Raw genomic sequence first — 21,153 nt, 5'->3', positions numbered from 1 at the left:
TTAAAATTATGAACAAAGTCTTTCTACTTTTCGCTCTTGGTAGTATGTATAGTATATACTTAAATTTATTTTTTTTTATATTTAAACAAAAGACAAAAGTCTGCATTATGTGCTTGCTTTCATGCTTGTTTTTCCATATTTTCGAATTTATCATAATATTTGCGAAAGGTAGTTAAAATTGTTGGTCGAAAAATGTGGCAGAATAGAAATTCTGCGCACATTTTGTTTGCACAGCAACGAGATAAGCGTTTGTTTTCACTCTGTTGTTTTATCAGGCTCGGCAAACAAAGGAAGCTGACGAGCGTTGAAAATTATGAAGACAGTTGTTTTTGTTGTCTACTAATTATTGCTATTTTTAGGCGGAAAAAAGCAAATATAACGGTATGATAGCGTATAATGTTGTTCATTTGCAATGCAATTCAGTTTGTTTGCGGGGAAAGTACTAAAAATTATTAAGGCACAAGGGTGAGACGGAATTTTTTTTTTTACATTTTTTAATTTTAACTTTGGTCAATCTCTGTGAAGATATCAGTCTAAGTCTAGTCTAAACATTTGTTTGACGTTTTCAATTACAAAAATGCTTTGTCATGTACAAGGTCTGTCGCAAAAGAAACAGGACTGTTAAAAAAACAACAAAAAATTAATATTTTTCAAAAGTTATATTTTTTTATTCAAAGTAGTTTCCTTGTGCTTCGATACAGCGTTTAGCCCGGTCAATTAGCATTTCAAATGAGTGTTTAAGGTCATTTTTCGGAATGCTCTTGAGAATATCGGTCGTCGCCTTTTGGATAGCTGAAATGTCCTGAAACCAGTGTCCTTTCATGGGCAAATGAAGTTTTCCAAATAGTTAAAAATCACAGGGTGCCAGATCAGGTGAGTAGGGTGAGTGATTAATGGTTAATATGGAGTTTTTTGTCAAAAAATCAGTGACAAGCGTCGACCGATGACACGGCGCATTATCGTGCAACAGGCGCCAGGACCCTGCCTTACGGTATTGTGGTCGAGCACGACGAATGCGTGACAAAAGACGCTTCATAACACCAAGGTAAAACACAGCATTAATCGTTTGGCCAGGTGGGACGAACTCTCGGTGTACAATACCCTCGGAATCGTAAAAACAAATCAGCATTGTCTTTATTTTTGATTTCTGAAGACGACCGACCGACCGACTGATCGTCACAGAGATCCTCACGACCTTCCTGGAACCGCTTAAACCACTCATGCACATTACCACGGGATAGGCACTGATCATCATAAACTTTCTTCATCATTTGAAGTGTTTCAGTAAACGTTTTCCCAAGTTTAAAACAAAATTTAATAATAGGTTCTCAAAAAAGTCTTGCGGTATTTTCGTTAAAAGCGCGTAGTTCTAGTTTTATTTGGAAAGCTCATTTCACGCGCTAACACATGTTTGATTGATTGTCGTTTTTTTTAAGTCGTTCGTGAATTATAGCGTCGCAAACATGGAGAAAAATAAAGAGAAAATACGTCATATTTTACAGTACTACCGCGATAAAGGCAAAAATGCATCTCAAGCCGCCAATAAAATTTGTGCAGTTTATGGACAGTTTCCATTTCCACTGCACAACGATGGTTTCAACGTTTTCGTTCTGGTGTAGAGGTGGTCGAAGATGCGCCACGCTCCGGAAGGCCTGTCGTCGAAAATTGCGATAAAATCGCTGAACTGGTCGAAAGAGACCGGCATAGTAGCAGCCGTAGCATCGGTCAAGAGCTGGGCATGAGTCATCAAAAATTCATTCAATTTCAATGAAAAAAAAAATCAATAAAAATGCCGCAAGACTTTTTTGACAACCCATTATTTGTTCTTTGCATTTTACGACCGATGACCAAAAGCTGCTGTCACTTTTTGATCGATAACATCGATTGTAGTTATCCAATTGTCTTAAAATTTTTACGAAATGTCAACAAGAGATCAAACTTTTTATTTCATATACCCACCAATAGGTGGCGCCACCAGAAACAGCTATATTTAAAAGTTCTGTTTCTTTTGCGAAAGACCTTGTATTTTATAATGAAATATCTGCTTTCTTTGAAAAAACAAACTTCAAAATAGAAGTCGCCAAAGAGTTGTTAGTCAACGAATTGCAGAGAAGAACATTTTCCAAGCCACCTTTTAATAAAATTTTGCTTATTTTGACTTTTTCGTATTGCTGAACCCACAGATGTGTAATGAGTGCTGGAAACTTGAAGTGAATCGGACTTGCTTGTTTTGATAAAAAAAGTGCCGTATTTTGTAGGACATTGTGATGGGTTTGCTAAAAAATATAAATTTGTTTGTTACACTTCCTGTAACTTTTTCACTTTTCGGTTTTCAAAAATTAAATTTTATGTGGAGCGTTTTTGCCACTTTTTCTTGCATAACTTTGCCATCTGCCTTTGGCATAGCAATTTATTTTAAAATTCATATTTCTAAAGCATTTCAGTACATTTGCTTATGTACATATGTACATACAGATGTATATGTATGTACATATGTATCTTATCAATTGCTTCTCTTTGCTTTTGGCCTTCAACACACGCCCTGCACAACTTCACTGCCACGTTCCGGTAGACGCTAAGATACAGCATTCATTTATTTATTTACTTTTTGTAACTTGTGCTCAAAGTCAAACACTTTGATAATAGCAAAATATAAATATGAGAACTTTCGTAAACACTTTTCGTTTTATTATTAAATTTCTTTGCGGCACTTTCTGGCGATTTGACGTTATTTGCGGCACCTTGTATCCGTTTACTCTTCAACTGCGCGACAGACAAACTAAATTACCGCGCTGTTCTTCAAAGCCGTCGAGGAGGCCGCCTGCAAGTACACCATTCACACACATACACACATGTATGCATGTACATACGTTTGTGGATACTTCAGCTGAGCTCCAGCGCTCAGTGGGTCGACGAGTTCTATCTTTGTTGTAGCAATCGTCGCGGTTCGTGTATTTCTGGTTTGCATGTTTTCCTCATTCAGCTTTATTAATGTCACTTTACCTCTCTGCCTTTACATATCTACATACGCTCATATGCATATGGATATATTTTATACAATTTATTTGTGGATCGTGTTTCTTTATTTATACAATAATTTTATCACTTGTGTGTAGTTCGTCACACATTTGTGAACATGCTTGTTTGTGTTTTTGTAGATAGTGAGGAAGTCAGCTGATTGTGTGCGCGATTTAAAGTGTTGCATGAGAACGCAAAGCGGAGCACAAAATTCCCTGCAGCGATCCATTTAACCGGCATATTTTCGTTCTTTCGCTGAGTAGAAAGCATACATACATACAAATGTATATACATACATACATATGCGTACGAGATATATATACATATATATCATATATACATATATGTATATCTAAAGTTTCTGTAAGTATTATTTATACTTTTTTGCCCGCTGGGCAAATGGGTAGAAAATGTTTTGTGCCGGTATGGTCACACTGGTCGTGCAATCAGCAGATTACATACCTACAAACATACAATGCAATAATGTAAATATATAAGTATGTACGTATACATATAGAAAATATGATTTGTACCGTAAGTGGTACTGGCCTGAGCCAGGTATCCTCTTGAGATTTATTAGAATTAATTTAAAAAAAATTAATTCCATGAACTGTGGCAACCACTTTTGTATTAAACGGCTCATAGTTTGTTAACTGGTTAGAACACAATGACTCTAGAACTGAAAATTTGACAGGTGAGTACGCTAGAAAAGTACTGAGAAATAAATTACATCACAAACCAATATTTATATCCTGGACTGGGTTATTGAGCTTGCCGCGTAAAAATAATCTTTGTGACGAGTTGAGTCGATTTAGCTATGTCCGTCCATATACATATAAGCAAGTTGGTGTCTCAGTTTTTGAGATATCGATCAGAAATTATATATATTTTCTCACCAAGAAGCTGCACATTTATCGGAAACACGGTTATCAGTAGACCATGAGTAAAGAAAATATAGCAGACGTAGCTGAGAGGGTACACGGAGACCGTTTAGAGTCTATTCGACGCAGTTCGCAGCAACTGGGACTGACGTATCGAATGGATATAGAGCATTTTAGAGATCTTAAATTGAAAGCGTAAAAAATACAGCTTGTGCAAGAGCTGAAGCCGTTCGAACTCCCCAAGCGACATCACTTTGCTCTATGGGCTCTTGAAAAATTACAAGAATATCCCACGCTTTCGAGCCAAAGTTTGTTCCGGCTCATTGAGTAAGTATGTAAACAAGCAAAATTGCCGCATTTAGGACAAAAACAACTTGAAGAGATTCAAGAGCTGCAATTTCATCTAGAAAAAACAGATTTATGGTGTGGTTTGTGGGCCAGTGGAATCATCGGTTCATATTTCTTCAAAAAGTGTGATGCCGGTGAGGACGTAACGTCAATGGCGGTCGTTACCACACCATGATAACCGACTATTTGCCTGAGAATGAAGCTCGCGATCTTGGCGACAATTGGTTTTAACTAGACGGCACAACTTCCCACACATCGCATCAATCAGTGGATTTATTGAGAGAAACCCTCGGAGAGCAAATAATTTCACGTTTCGGGCCGATCGGTTGGCCACCAAGATCATGTAATATCATACCGTTAGACTTTTTCCTGTGGGGACTTGTAAAGTCTAAAGTCAATGCGGACAATTCTGCTTCGATTCAGACCTTGGAGCAAGACATCACGCGTGTTATTCGCCAGTTACCTGTCGAAATGCTCGAAGGAGTAATCAAAAATCGGACTTAACGAATGGACTATCTGAGATGTAACCGCGGTCAAGATTTGATAGAGATAATCTTCAAATAATAAAAGTCAAAGGATGTTCTTTCGAATGATAATAAATAAATTTAAAGTGTGTGTGACATTTCTTTAAAAAAGTATGGAACCTCTGCAGCACATTTGTTGGAAACGCCCCCTTTTATCTAGTATACGTTTTCTTTCATTTAATCAAACTGAACGTCGTTTCTATTGCGAATCCAACGTAAATGGAAATTGAGAGGACACCTCATTTCGAAAGGCGAATGTGATAAAACGATTACAATGTGAGGACTCGGTAAGTCTTCACTTTTTATTTTATTTTTTCAATTTTATTTTCATTTAAGGCAATCGCAAAGACAACAACTTGTTTTAAATTTGAAAATAGAAATTTGTTGGAAAACCATTTTACATACTTATTAAGGAAGATGCAGGAGATGAGATCGTTTATATTGATTTGTTGTTCACTTTCACATGGAAAAATGTTGACAAGTGAGGTGCTACTTAAAGTTAGTGAGTAGAGAAATAACGAATCGAACACGGCTAATACAAACGAGGACACAGATATCAAGTATTGGAAGACTATCGCGATTTCACCTAAGTAAAAGGTTTGTGTTTTTGCTTGTTGTATATTCTAATGCTTTTTTTATTAACTTCGAAGCGTAAATATCAAACTAAAGAGTGTTGAGAATTATGGGATGTAGAAAAAAGATTCGCTTTTTGACACTACATATAAACTTAAGAGAGATCGAGTCGGAAAATGCCTTTTTGACTAGCTAATCTACTATAAGAAGCTAGCGAAACTTGGTTGGATAATTATCGTACAACCAATCCCGTAGTTTTCTTTGAAAAATATATTCGTTTAGCTTATTAGTTTTCATTCTCTTCACTCTTCTCTTTTTATTCGCATCAGCCGCGCCGAGTTCTGGAAAATTTCCATCCACACGGCGTCGTTGATAGTCAAAAGCGCATAACCACGCACATCAAAGCGCACTTCCGGTCTCTGGGGGATGTTGAATCAAAATATACATGAAGCAAAAATCAGTTTGTATATATATTTTGTGTAAACGCGTTCACATACATACATACAAACACTTCAATTCAATCATTGCGAAAGCGCAAGGCGCAAAATAAACAGAAAAATGCAGAAAATATAATTTATATTTCATGCGGACGACACACAGGACGCCAATAAAAACGCGATTGCAAACAAAAAAGGAAAATTACATTTTTTATATAATAAATATTATTTAATTTAAATCTTTTTTCATTGCATTCAAGGGGAAAATGCATTTATCGCAAGCCTCGCTTGTCCACTTCGTTTTTTGCTGAGAGCGAAGTGATAAAACTGTTTTGAATATGAAGTGTGTATGTATGTGTGAATATATTTATGTACTATATAGATATGTATGTGTGTATGTATGTAGTTGCGCGCCGCGTGGCAATATTTGCATAAGAAATGCAATCAACTGTGTGCAGCTGCGTAGCGCCACAGAATCTCAGCTGGCAAAAAGTTTGCTACAATATACACACATACACATACATACATACATATGCATACAACATCGCGTACGTGTTGCCTTCAAGCCAATGCGATAATTGTATGCAAATAGTTAGTGTTAAATATAATGACAGTTCAATGTTGGAATGATTAAATGAAAACACCGAAAACAATATATAAATGTCGGATAAATATGTACTTGCATGTGTGTTTGTATGCGTGCGTTCATTATTGTCGAGTGATTTATGGCTATTGACAAAGGGAAAAGTAAAAATTTAACACTTTTATTAGCAGGCCTTTAATGAAGTCATTAAAACTGTGACAAATTAGCGCTTCAATTAAATGCTAAAGAGTATTAAGCAAACACTTTAGTTGAACGGCATAAATTATTATTGCCGCAAGCGTTTAATGAAAAGTGTCTGTAATCGTATAGCTGTAATTATAGGTACTTGAAGAAGGTTAAAGATACACTTTAATCGCAAATAATCTTTTAAACTAGCCAAAGCGAATAGTTTGAGAGAGAAAGAGTGAGTTTGACAAAAATGTGCAAAGTCAGCTTGGAAAATATTTCCACTGAGGCGATCTTTCCAACGAATAAAAACGAGGGGGTATTGGCGTTAGACTAGATTAGGACTCCAGATGGACCGATATTGTGGATTCATCTATACCCAGTCCAACCCAAGTCAGGTATAGGTCTGATTGTGCTGTTGTTGGAATGTAGTGCAGAGGATAACTGATTTGCTGATGGCGAAAAGACACTTCGTATGTTAAGGTCGAAAGTAATAGAATGTTTTTCCTGTGTATGCAGACTTTATTTATAGATGCGGAATCTGTAGGAATCTGATAAAATAAAAAGAAGATAATGAAGAGTTTTCATGATATGTGACCTGGTCTACGAAAAGGGGGCTTAGGTGTCAAAAAAAAGGAGAACAATTAATGAGATAACGAAAAACTGACGATTATTTTTAACAGCTTTTCCGTTAGCCCCCTTTTCGTAGACCAGGTCACATATTATTATTAGAACAGCAAAGAATCAAGCTACAGCGAAAAGCTCCTTTGACTAGACACTAGTGGAAGGAAAACGGGGGCAACGGCGCTCAGCCATCCAATGGAAGGATCAAGTTCTGCTCTGGGGTGTACAACTGTTGTCCGAATAATGTAGAACTTACCCAAAAAAAGTTAAATTTGTACACCCTGAACAGGGTATAAGTTTGTAACACCCAGAATTAAGTGTCGGAGATCCTATAAAATATATATTAAAATGATCAGTATGTTGAGCTGAGTCGATTTAGCCATGTCCGTCTGTATATATACGAACTAGTCCCTTAGTTTTTAAGATATCGTTTTGAAATTTTGCTAACGTCATTTTCTCTTCAAGTAGCTGCTCATTTGTCGGAACGACCGATATCGGACCACTATAACATATAGCTGACATATAAACTGAACGATCGGAATCTAGTGCTGGTATGGAAAACTTTTGCATTTGACATGGATTACTGCTTAAGGAAATAACATAATCTCCGAAAAAATTGTTCAGATCGGCTTACTATAGCATATAGCTTCTATACAAACTGAACACATAGTTACTAAAAGAAATGCACCTGTGAAGGGTATATTAGCTTCGGTGCAGCCGAAGTTAACGTTTTTCTTGTTTATGACTAACAAAACATGTCACTTGATTAACATTTATTCCAAGAGTAGTCTAAATAAATTCTAATTTAAAGAAATAGCAAATACGGCGGTGAATCTGCTTTCGGAGAAAATTATTCGAGCTGCAGAACTAAATAGAGCAGGTACGATCTTCTTTAAGAGCATACAACTGTTGGCGTACGTCGATGACATCGATGTCATTGGCCTCAACAACCGCGCCGTTAGTTCTGCTTTCTCCAGGTTGGAAAAAGAAGCAAAGCAAATGGGTCTGGTAGTGAACGACAGCAAGACGAAATTTCTTCTGTCATCAAACAAACAGTCGTCACACACGCGACTAGGCTCGCACGTCTGTGTTGACAGTCATAACTTCGAAAGTCGATCTATCTTGGAACCAGTATCAACATCAACAATAATGTGAGCCTCGAAATCCAACGCAGAGTAACTCTTCCAACAGGTGCTACTTCGGACTAAGTAGGCAAGTGAGAAGTAAAGTCCTCTCTCGACAAACAAAACACAAACTCTATAAGTTAATCACTATTCCTGTCCTTCTATATAAGGCAGACGCATGCTCGATGACAAAACATCTGATGAGTCCACGTTACGAGTTTTTGAGAGAAAGGTTTCGCGGAAATTTGTGGTCAATTGCGTTTTGGCCATGGCGAATATCGCATTCGATAGAACGATGAGCTGTACGTGATTGACATGGTTCAGCGCATTAAAAAGTCTTGTCGTCCGAATGGACGAAAAACTCCAGATTGGAAAGTATTCGACCCATTACCCGTCGGGGGAAGCAGAGGAAGCCCTCTACTCCATTGGAAGGACCAGGTGGAGAAGGACCTGGCTACGCTTGGAATATCCAATTGGTGCCACATAGCAAAAAGGAGAAACAACTAGCGCGCTGTTGTTAACTCACCAGTAAAGAAGAAGAAGAATAAGATTACCCATACTGACATAAACGATGGCGCACCCTATATTTATTTGCTAAGAGCCTTATCACACACGGCAACTTTTGTTGCGGCAACTCTTAGTTTATAGTCGAGGGGGCGACGAAGAGAGAGAATCGCGCCGAGTTTCCAGTGTTCAGCAACTCGCTTTGTGTTCTTATTCGTAACAGTTCGCTGCGACGTTTTTCGGCATTCGTGTTCTTTCTTTCGTAGTACATAGTTGCATTTGCGTATATTTTTTTGAAATTAATATTTTGAATATATTTAAAAAATTTAATTTCATCTTTTGGTAAGTAATTTGCAAATATGTATACAAATATACATAATATAATATAAATATTTTAAAAAATGGAGTATGACGAAAAAATCGAATTAATTAAAGATATTGTGAAATGTATAGAGGAAGCCATACAAATTGATTCAGACGATAGTAAAAAGGGTGATATATGTTTGTTTTAATAAATAAAATGTATTTCTTAATTGACAGACAGATTAATATATGTGATAGAGTGGCCCAAATACCTATAAGGAAAAAGAAGAGACAATGGGTTAAAGTAAAGAGTAGACAATGGGTTAAAGTAAAGTGAAAGAGAATGAGAAAAAAACTCGAGCAGAGTTGCGCAACACATGGGCGACAGCAAAAGAGAATCGCCCGAGAATTAGCAACTAAAGTTGCCCCATGTAATCGCAAACTAAGCGTTCTTTGCAATAGTTCGTAGGAAGACCTGTATATATGTATTCTCCTTTCTTCCTTCTTTATAACACCACAAATAGAATTTAAAATTGTACATTTATTGCAATAAGTCGTTAGGTTTAGCTAATTTTGCAAGTGTCTAAAGATTTACCACAACCGAGAAATGATTGATGGTTTGAGGAGGAAAAATAAGGCAGGCTTTAAGCTCACAGCTGTAAAAAATCGAAAAACACAACATCCGAGTTAATAATTATGTGGCTATCACGTATATATAGACACATATGTATGTATGTACGGAAATACATTAGAGTGGGTCGATTTTTTTTTTCTACATGTAAAACGCGTTTGCTGGATATATTCTACAGATCATTCGGAACAACTTATTAAGGAGACTACGGGTAAAAGAGCGTTTTCCTGCAAGCGACAAAAAATCTGATAAATCCGTTGTATGAGAGATATGTAATATAGTTATCCCATCTGACCGATTTCGACTTATTAAATTTCATCCGGATATCTTAAAAACTGACGAATAAATATTGTTATTCCTTAAAAAACTTCGCCTTTAAAACCGCTGGCGCGAAACCGCTTTCAGACCCTTAGTCCCTTAGGCAAAGCTATTACAAATGGTGCGTAGAACCGCGAATCGACCCCCTCTATTATGCATACTACTATGTATGTACTTTTTTATGTATGTAAGTAAGCGTTCGCCCAAGCTAATTTTAGCTTATGCCACAAACTATTACTTGCTCGCTGTTAATTTCATAAAATGGTGCTAATTTTTGCACCATTCTTTAAGCCATTAATTTTCTTCAGCTATTATTATTCGTAACTTTTACTTTGCCAAAGTTTTTTGCTTTTTTGAGACTCGTGAGAATTGAAAGAGCGGAAGCTAAGGCATTGGAAAAGCTGAGACTATATATAGCCTTAATATCTAGGCACATGAATATATATAGTACATGTGTACATAACTACATGCATACTATGTAAGTATGTACATACAATAATCTACACTAATTTTAGAGCAAATAACATGAAAGCTAAAAAGCTGCTGTATGTCATAGTCAGTAAGTATTTGTTTTATTTACATATATACCTACAAGCGATTGCACATATGTATGTATGTGTATATGTATTTATATTCTATACATAACATTTTATGATTGCCGTTTTCGGTGCCACATCGTTGACATAAATAATAATGAAAACAATATTATCTATATCACGGCGGCCAAAAAATGAGTTATGGCTCACTTTAGTTGCATGGGAATAACGGTAATAAAACTTCGAATTGTTGGATCGCAAGTAAATAAATAGCATACGGTATGGCTGATTGGCCTGCTGCAGGAGTATTTAGGGTGGAGATAAGCCGTCTGTTGCATATAATATAATTTATTGCGCTGAAAAAAAATTATTGAAAAAAACTTTTATTGTGAAGAAATTCCCGGGCGAGTTAATTGGCAGCGTTTATGGAGAGAGCGTTTATACTTCGGAAAAGTAGTTACCAAAATATTTTAATTTGTGGAACAAAAAAATTAATCAATTCTTTCCTTTCGATTGCTTAATCCACTTGACTTGTTCGAACAAAAACCATTAAGCTCTGTTTTTTGAAAGACCTTTGCGTATTATTTATTAAAATTTGAAATTTCTAAAACCTCTAAACAGTTTAGTTTCATTACTGGGTAACATTATAGAGAAAATTATTAATCTATAAATCGATTTAGTGTTATTTTTCAAAGAATAGCATTTTCATAAAATTTGTGCATGATAATTTTTCAAAATATTTCAAGTTTATATTACGTCAACATATTGAAAGAAAAGTAAAATTTTTGAGCTGAGCTTTAAACTTTTTGAACTTTAATGTTACCAGAAGAAGTCGGCAGCTAAGATTTGTACTCCTAAGCAGAATATTAATTTCATCTTCCAGTGAAAAGAAAGTGTGCAATATTGGCTTCGAGAAGCTCGATTAAATTAAGATAATTCTTATCAGTTGACACCTACAATATACATATCGTCACCTGAAATGCAAAATAACGTAACAACATTTTCGGAAATTTACAGTGGCATGAATGAAACACGAAATAAAATGGAACATGAGTGAAACAAAATTTTAATATTGGTTAAAACTAGTTTATATTTGATCGGAGAACCAGAAAATGTTGAACATATGTAATATTATGTAAGTAATTTGAAGCAGTGAAGCGTAAACTATAAGACATTCAATTTCGAATTTTTTGATGATACGTTATTTTGCATTTCAGGTGACGATATGTACTGGGTTATCAAATATTTTCTTGTATTAATATATGTATGTAAGTAGGCTGATGGAAAGACAAATTGCATGAATTAGTGTGGGCAACTACAACAAGAGCAGCAATTTGAAATTCTTTAGAAATTGTTCAGGATTGATTTGTATATTAATTTTAATAGAAATTATCGAAGTTTAAAAATTAATTCATCAGACTTAATTTCGATAAATATCGTTAATAGTAATCGAAATCAGCTTTCATTAATTATTTTTTTCAGTAGCTTTAAATATATTCTTGAAATTTAAAATCTAATAAAGAGTGTTCAGGATTTTTTTTTAAACTTATTCGAATTTTAATTATCGAAATTTGAAAATCGATAAATGTACTCGAAATTGATTTTCTGGTAGTTTCAATGTATTGTGTTGTATAGTTGAAATATATTGCGCACTGCAAGTGCGAATATTCAAACTAAAGCTTCAAAAAATATTAAAACGCATTTTGAATTCCCGCGATTCCTGATAGTACAATCAATATATTTGTTTTCGAAAATCGGTAATTATTTTTTAAAGTAATAAATAATATTCGAAAATCACTAAAAAATATTTTAAAATTGTGTTCACTTCTATATATGTATGTATGTCGTTTAGCGATTATTTTAGAAACACCTCAGCTTAGGGTTGCCAAGCCAAGATTGTGAATTATAACGGTACATTACTAACCAGCGGTTTCCAAATAATTATAAATTGAAAGAGTATTTATATATTATTGCTGTTTATTCACACCCCTGCATACCCGTAGAAGGCGCAGCTTTAGAAATAAATTTCTAATAAAAACATTCAAAAGAGTGAAAAAGAGTTAGGTGAAGGTTTCAATAATATTGTTGGATAGTGTTTGTACACTAGCAGCAACAGCCGAGTTCTGGGTGCTACATGGCGTATACGTTATCTGCGCGGAATTCTATATATTAGCACACTCTTTCACATACATATATACATAAGTGTATCAGTAATTGACGTTTTCAAATTTAAAGTACAAAAATGTGTCGTCTGACCATTAAAACTCAAGTGTTTATTGTTTATCGATGGCTATAAATTGTGGCGGCAAATACAAACATACATTTCTACGATACATATATCTCGTATTTTCTTTTTGTGTACGAATTTCAGCAACAGTCAGTGCTGTTTATACTCATAACGCGTAAATATGTCAGACTACTTGGCTATTTGTTGCCACTTATTTGCACTTTTTCACTTTTTCGATTATTTTCCCTCGCTTTTATGATTACAGTTGCTTTCAGTATTTGCCACAAAAAATGTTGATTTTGTAGAAACAGGCAGGTAAACATCTATAACATATAAACAACATAAAAGTCAACAAAATTTTTGAAAAGTATACGACCGCAAGCAAAAAATGGCAATAAATAAAAAAAATGTTTAAAGAAAAACCGCAAAGCAGTAGCAGACAGTCTTGAAACGCGATAATATTAGCGCAAAGTTACTTGTTATTTTTGTTTTTGTGTGTTTTGTTTTCGTTTTGCATTTTTGCTTACTCCCCGTTTTGCTCGAGTTTTTACTTTTTTACGATATTTGCTGTGCAAACTGACGCGAACGCGCAGAATTTGTTGTTTGAGTTTGTGATGTGTTTATTAGCTACACATTAGCGCAGCTATTCCATGTACATTTTTGTTGGTATATAAATTACAACAACAGTTTACAACGTTAGTATATTGTTTGTTCAAACAATAATTGTTGGTTTGATTGAAAGTATGTGGACTGGCTGTAGAGGAAGCGTCCAACTGTTCTGAAGTCTGACTATCTAGACTTTCACTTTTCATTTGCTTAAGCTAAACTTATTTTAGTCATGTTAGTTTTAAGAAACTTAGCTCTATGCAAAATTTCAAATAATAATTGGTTGTCTTGCGAGGTATTAGAGTGTTTGTACTACTTTTGCCGGTCTATGCAAGCTAATTCACTTCATTCGCATGGTACGAGTATCTGCTCTAGACTACTTGCCCTGAACTGCTGTTGAATCTGCAAAGATTAGCATTAATGTAAATTTCGTGGAATCCTTCAGATTACTTTCAGCACAAAGCTCGATAGAAAACGCGTATAAAAATGTTGTGATCTGAGTTTGGGGGCTAATAGCAGAAACAGCGAATTCCGCTTCTCCCTTCCTTAGCTACCGCCCGTAGTGAACAAAATTTGTGAAAAGTTGAGCCATTCTTTTTTGTTTTCATTTGAACAATATTGCCATTGCTCAATACGCATATACAGTTTTGTACACATCTAAGTTTTCAATTACAATTTTTCATAATAAAAATATTTATAAAAAATAACATTCGACTCTGATTTTTAGTTAGTTTAAGACAATTTTTATAATTACTACAGTATATCGAGACTGGCAACCCTGCCTTGTGAGAGAGCAATCAGCTGACTCGTGGGAAATTCTACGGTATCGTACGATAAAGCGGGCGTTAGAAGCGGTGTTGGCTAATCATTTACATTGCGTTCTCATAAGATAGGTCGTATCAGCTGATTCGGGCTGGTGGTTTACGTTGTTCGCTGTTTCTGCTATAACTCTTCATTTTGGCAAGCAGACATCGAGGTGTTACAGGTGTTTGTGTACTCCAGTTTAGATCGCCAAAACCTGTTATAGACTAGTTACATTAAAGTAAAGTTAAAGCATCTTTCGGAGATTTCCCAACACGGGTTTGTTCAATTTGACACCAATTTTGCGATGTTGAATTACAAACCTTAAGAGGGGTCTACTAATATCACGATTTCTTCATTGGGCTGTTGGTTTTTCTCGCAGTAAAGAAGCTCTAGTTTCGGCGTGATAACTTCTTTCGAAATTATAGACAGCGATTTAGCTCCTTAGCCATTTGAGGCTATAATCCGACTGAGTCAATGTATTACTCCGAATATGTCACCTCAGAGTACTTTTTAATACGACTTTTTGGAGTCCAAAGTAAATGTAGTGGTTTTTTCTATAACTAGAAGATATTCTACAAATTAATGGAAAGGCTTGATTTCATAAATTTAACCACTGGAAAGTATTGGGTTTCAAAAAGGGTAAGAATGGATTGACTTAAAAGCGTTTTTGTTTTTTTAATTTTTACGAAACATATCATTTTATTAAAGAAGTTTAATCACTATTAGGTTTTCCCTAACAGATTACTGTACATATGTATTATATAAATAGTTGACAAACACATACAGATGTAAAAATATATGTCAGTAAAAATGTAAGAAAAGTTTAATACTGAAATCCCCCCGAAGAATCCAGCTGCTAAAGGCAATTGAACAACTTCTCAGAAAATTTTAAACTGGAATTCACTGCGAGTCAAGTAGCCACTCAGTTTTGCTGAAAATGATTCGAGACATGTTTGGCTAAAGCGGTTTTTAGACAAGTCAAGTAAAATTACACAAGAAATTGGTGATTTTGCTTGGTGCGAATGCGTGAAGCCGCGCGAATTTCTAGAAAAAAAGTTCTGAAAAAATACGAATACGCGCTTGGGATCTCGGAAAATATGATGCTGTATGTATGTACTTGAATTACTGAATTACATAACTGTTATCTAAGCAATGTCAACAACCTCAAATAAGTACGCTTGGCAACAGCTGTCAATGCTTTATGTCACAATTGGTTGTGTTATTACTGTTTTTATCGCTAGACTAACATCTAGAGATGTAAAGTGGTACTTATAGTGAAACAATTGCAAAAATTATATATATGTATGTATATATATTTATATTTATATATAAACATTTCGTTTATTGTCACTTATGTGCAGGCCTAATTCATTGCTAACGACAACAAAAGCTGAAATAAAAAAAATTAATATGTTAGAACTTCAATACTCTGCCAGTGCCGAATTTCGGTTATCAATGCTTGTACGAGTATGACCCACTTTTTTATCAAGAACACACTTTTCCGGACAGCTTCTATACCCAGAAAAATATATTTATATAAGTCCCGATAATGAAAGTCAGCGGCGCTGTGAATTTGTTTATAATAGTGTAGAGCTTTTCAGAAAAAATCGATATATTGTTGCTGAAATCGATAGTTGTAAAAATTTATTGATAACGTTACTACATTTTTCTCGCTCATTAATCGAAAAAATTCTTTTTTTTCATAAAAGTAAAAATTTCGTTAACCGTAATAAAACATTTATCGACATTAAAATTAACATATCGATCACTTTAGATTAGATTAGAAACTTTTAATGAAAAGTAAAGGCGCTGTGAAGTTGTTTATCACAATTTGTAGTAGAACTTTAGGAAAATCAATAATTATAACTATAAAAGAACAATAATGCTGATAACATTAATTTTTCAATACAATTTTTTATCATAGAAATTAGTATTTCGATAATCAAAAAATTATTTATAAATATCAAAATTAAGATTTTCGAAAATTTTAGATTCCAATAAAATTTTAATGAAAATTAGATGAGCTATGAATTTGTTCGTCATAGGACTTAAAAAAATGGATATATTACTACTTAAATCGATATTTATAAAAAAATTTATAAAAAAATATCGATGCAAAATAATATTTTTCTTAAAAACGAAAATACAAATTCTCCGACATAATTCTCTTTTGTCATAGATAATTTCACTTCGATAAACAAAATAAAATTTTTATCGATGTTAAAATTTAGATTATCGATGATTAGAAATTTCGATAAATATATAATGAAATATAGAAGCGAAATGAATTTGCTTTTAACAATCCGTGATAGATACTTTCATCGATAACTACGATCGATATTGCCACTGAAATCCATAGTTATAAATATGTATCAATAACTATAACACATTTTCCCACCAAAATGATTTTTATTTTAGTAATAAATATTTTGATGACTAAAATACACTTTTTATCGATAAAAGAATTAAGATTATCGGTCATTTTAGATTCCGCTAAATTTTATTTGAAATGCAGAGCATTTCATTTATTTTTGTGGTTGGCTCAAAATTAAAAAGTGATAAGCCTGCCACCTATTTGAAATATATTTGGCAAAATTCCGATTTATAAACTCCAATTTCTGTCCCCTGAAAGTCATTGACTACTGTAATTTTAATGAAGTACACACTGTCCACTGAAACACATTGTTGTTGCTCACTTCTGATTCTACATACGAAATTGCCAAAGAGATGTACTCTCGCCCACTTTTAATTACAACAACTACTCTAGCAATTAGTAAAAACGACAACAGCTGCTCATAATTCTTTAGAATTGCTGATAGCCAACTCAAATATTTATTGTTTGCCGCCAAACAGCGCCATATGCTGCGTGCACGGTTGCATTCGAAGCACACGTGCTGTCGTACTCGCGTTGCCATCTCAATTCGATCGTTCGTGCGTTCATTAATTGAGGTGTACGATGATGCAGGCGGCGTGCAGTGCTCGTAAGCACTTATTGTTTACAATTACTCGCATGCACTTGAGTTGTTGTTGCCCTCGCCAACAATATATTGCTGCTGCCGATGCTTCTGCTGCCTTCATTATCATATGAGTCGTTTCGCTCGGTTTATGGTAGGTGAGTTCGCAGTGCAAATATTTTCATAAATAGTAACGGTAAGTGCCCACAAAGTGATTCATTTGGTTCTTATCTTAATTAAAATTGATTTGTTTTGTTCGGGCGGAAAGCTGCATCTTTTTATTGTGGTTCATGTGGGAGTTCGTTACTATTTACAATTACATGCCATTACTTTAACGTATCTACATTTGAAGAGTATTGAAATTGAAGAAAATTTATTTATTCATGCATTTGGGAATGGAATTTTTCCGGGACATCGTGGAATTAAAATAAATGATCGTTTACAGATTAATTATTCGTTCGATGTTGATTGCAATATAAATTGATTGTTATTAATCGAAGTTATGTGCAGAAGATACTTAAACGCTGTTTGCATATTTTAGGAATGTGATTATATATGTAATAATAATTATTATTTTTCAATATATACATACATGCTTTTTAGGAAAGGAGTTGTAGTAAGCTTTTGTGATCTTTATGTACAGGCTTTCGGTGATATTAACTGATAGTCAACATATCAATAAAATAAAAGAATTGATGCTAGAGAATTGACCATTAACAGTCAGAGATCTTATTGGCATTGTCAGAATATCGGAAGGATCAGTTAAAACCAGTTTGAAAGTTCATTTGGGTTTAAGAAAAGTAAAAGAACGAGAAATTTCTGGCCAACAGCACCATGTTATCGTCCGTACAACAATACTTTTCGATTACCAGGATGTCATCAAACGTAATACTACTGGCAATGAGTCTTGGATTTTTGCTCTCGACCCGGAAACAGACGATTAATCGGCCGAATATTGCGGCAATGGTGAGCCGAAGCCGAAAAAACCTCGTCAAAGTAAACCAAAAATCAAGGTTTTGTTGACAGTTTTCTTCGATTATCGAGGTGTGGTGTACTCCTAATTTCTTTCGACCGGTCAAACTGTCAACAAGGAATACTATTTGAGTGTTATTCATACGAAGCTATTCGTAAAATTAAGAATTAAGGGCCGACAACTCTTGGTTCTTGCACCATGATAACGCACGGTCGAATACAGCATTGATTCTTCGTGAGTTTTTCGGCAAATTTTCAACCAATAACGTGCCGTAACCACCGTATTCGCCTGACTTAACTTCGGTTGACTTCTGGCTATTCAACTATTCAAATTCAAACGATTGCTCCGAGGAAACCGTTTTCAGTCAATTGAAGCCGTTGAACGTGAATCGCTACGCCCATTAAATGCTATTTCGGGAATTGACTTAAACAACTGTTTCGAAGATTGGAAAAAACGTTGGCACAAGTGCATTGGGGCCAAAGATTACTTTAAGGGAGACGACATAGAGTTTGAAGAATAAATTAATAATTTTAAAATTAGGCAGAAAATCTCACTATTTTTTGCTCATAGTGGCACATTTATAAGAATTTATTTCTAATTTTTTTGAAACGAAGTTAAAAATTTTATAAATTTCGTTGTTAAAGTACAAATTGTCAGGCAAAGCGTGGAAAGTTGTATGTGAATTGACCGTAATTTTAGATCAATTTTGACAAGTTATTTGTGTGATCAACTTGAAAGCAAGTTCTGGATTGTGTAACTGCAGCGTTACCGGGGCGGAACTCAGCGCAGATCAAATTGATTTCCGGCTTTGTGGATATATGTAAATGCTTTGAAAGATGCTTCAAATTTTTTGGTACTGTTTTACCAATCATGTTTCACTTAATTGATATTGTCATTGTAATTTACCATTTTTAAGGGTATTTTTTTGCTTGCTCGTTTAGAAGCTAATAGTACTATTATTTACATATTAATTATTATTACCGACATTATTATTATTATAGTTTAATATCCTTTTTAATTCTTTATCGTTTATATTACTGTTATTATTATTACTCCGCAAATTTAATATAATTCGTCATTTCGTTTTATTGGCGCTTAATAAATTTTATGAAATTGCTTGGAAGCCTTGAATGAATTGTGTTTTTGCAATTAAGTTAATTTAATGCGAATACTATCAATTTTGTATGTAAGCTGTGTCACGATTATTGTGGAACAAATTAATTGTTATTAATTTATTTTGCAAATTAGTATTCATTTATGTATTTTGCTACAAATTACTTAATTATGAAATTAATTTTATGCGCCAAATAACGCATGAACCTAGAAGATGAAATTTATATGCATATTTAAGTATCTCGTGTGACTTAGAAGATTGCGCAAAAATTATCTTACGCTTGACAGCTAGCAAATACCGTTACACTTGAATGATTAGCACATTGTGTGGCTAACTGTAATCGCTGGATCAGGTCAATAATCATGATACGTACATATTGTAAGCCAACATATGTACATACATTAAATGATTAAATTAGTGAAAACCAAAATTAATATATGTATGTATGTATGTATGTATATATAATATATATTTAAATGCGCAGAAGAGCCGGTTTGCACTCAGTTCTGATTACATCTTACAACAATGAACTTGTTAATTGAAAAATGCCTTCAAGAGATAAAGGAAGCTATATAACTGTACATACCTACAGATTTTAATAAATATAGAAAGATATTCATATATACATAAATAGTTTCACTTGAGTAATTAGTTGAATTGACTGTTTGACAGCCGCTACCTTTATCATTTCAATTTCCATAAATAATGACAGACAAGAAAGCAAATAATCCAACCGAGACGCCGCATTGAAGACTAAAGGGTTTTTCAATAGGTACGCTACAAAAGTAGACCAATAGAGACAGCAAACCACGCCACTTTTTTCCCCGCTCTTTCTACATTTCTTTTCAGTAACGTTTGCCATTTCATCATGGAAAGATATACGATCTAACAATGGGTCGAAATTATTAAAATTTACTACAGAAATTATGGGTCGGTGGCCTCAACTTTAAGAGCGGGTTTTTCAATAAGAGCGACACAAGAGTTTTTTTTTTTTAATAAAACGAAAACTGTTTGCGATATATTTGAAATTATTTACTCCTGGGAGAGTACATTCGTACGTACTCCATGAGTATCCATTGCATTACGAGAAAAATACGGTTTGGTGCAGTTTATGGGCCGGCGGCGTCATTGGACCGTACTTCTTTCATTCCAAGTCACACAGCAAATGTCACAATCGATTTATTGAAAACCAAGTTTGGTGAGCGTGTTATCTCACGAAATGGTCCAGTCAATTGGCCGCCACGGTCGTGCATTTTGACGTCGTTAGACTATTTCTTGTGTGGCTACGTTAAGTCTATGGTGTTTGCCAACAAGCCAGCGACAATTGATGAACTTCGTAAGAATATCGAACGTGAAATTGCAGCATTATCGGCCGAATTATGTTTGAAAACCATCGAAATTTGGGTTCAGCGTCTGGACTTCTGTTAGTAAGAATTTCATTGATATCCAAAACCGTTTTTTTTTTTTTTTGTAACTTTTGTAGCGCTCTTATTGAAAAACCCCTTACAAATAATGGTACCTCTCAACCATCAAAGAAAATAAGTGAAAAATTAAGGTACTTTTCTTACAAATGTCAACTGTAAAGTTTTTTAAGAAACATCTGCAAGGCATAGTTTTACCAGAGTGACGGATTCGTACTATATGTATGTGAAGCGCTTCCAACACTGTTTACTTAATCAACGTTCTTTGTTCTCTTACCTGAGAACATCTTTAATACACTGATTTAAAATATAAAATGGGTCTTTATCCGATATGTCGGAAATATGTATAGAATAAAATGTAATCTGAAACTTATGTAGTTCTTAATATAGCGATGCAATATCTTCCCTTAGAATTATGTACTAATAGAAGTTAGAGCCTAAAGCGCACTTTAACCAACTCATTT

General features: G+C 34.4%; 1 protein-coding gene across 17 annotated transcripts in view; it reads right to left on the bottom strand.

The window, feature by feature from the left end:
- LOC126767909 (TLD domain-containing protein 2) overlaps positions 1–21,153 on the bottom strand; it is a 313,504-nt gene that overhangs the window by 130,600 nt on the left and 161,751 nt on the right. Inside the window, exon 1 of one of the 17 annotated variants that reach the window (XM_050485645.1) lies at positions 2,606–2,735. The exons of 12 other annotated variants lie outside the window; for them this stretch is intronic. The gene's annotated coding sequence lies outside the window, so the exon portion shown is untranslated. Of the gene's footprint in view, positions 1–2,605; positions 2,736–21,153 lie in introns of those variants that run through there. 4 more of the 17 variants (XM_050485646.1, XM_050485656.1, XM_050485657.1 and 1 more) reach the window with 4 other exon arrangements.

Source organism: Bactrocera neohumeralis, chromosome 2 (genome assembly GCF_024586455.1).
Source record: "Bactrocera neohumeralis isolate Rockhampton chromosome 2, APGP_CSIRO_Bneo_wtdbg2-racon-allhic-juicebox.fasta_v2, whole genome shotgun sequence".
Lineage (NCBI taxonomy): Eukaryota > Metazoa > Arthropoda > Insecta > Diptera > Tephritidae > Bactrocera > Bactrocera neohumeralis.
This window is presented reverse-complemented; position numbering and strand designations above follow the sequence as displayed.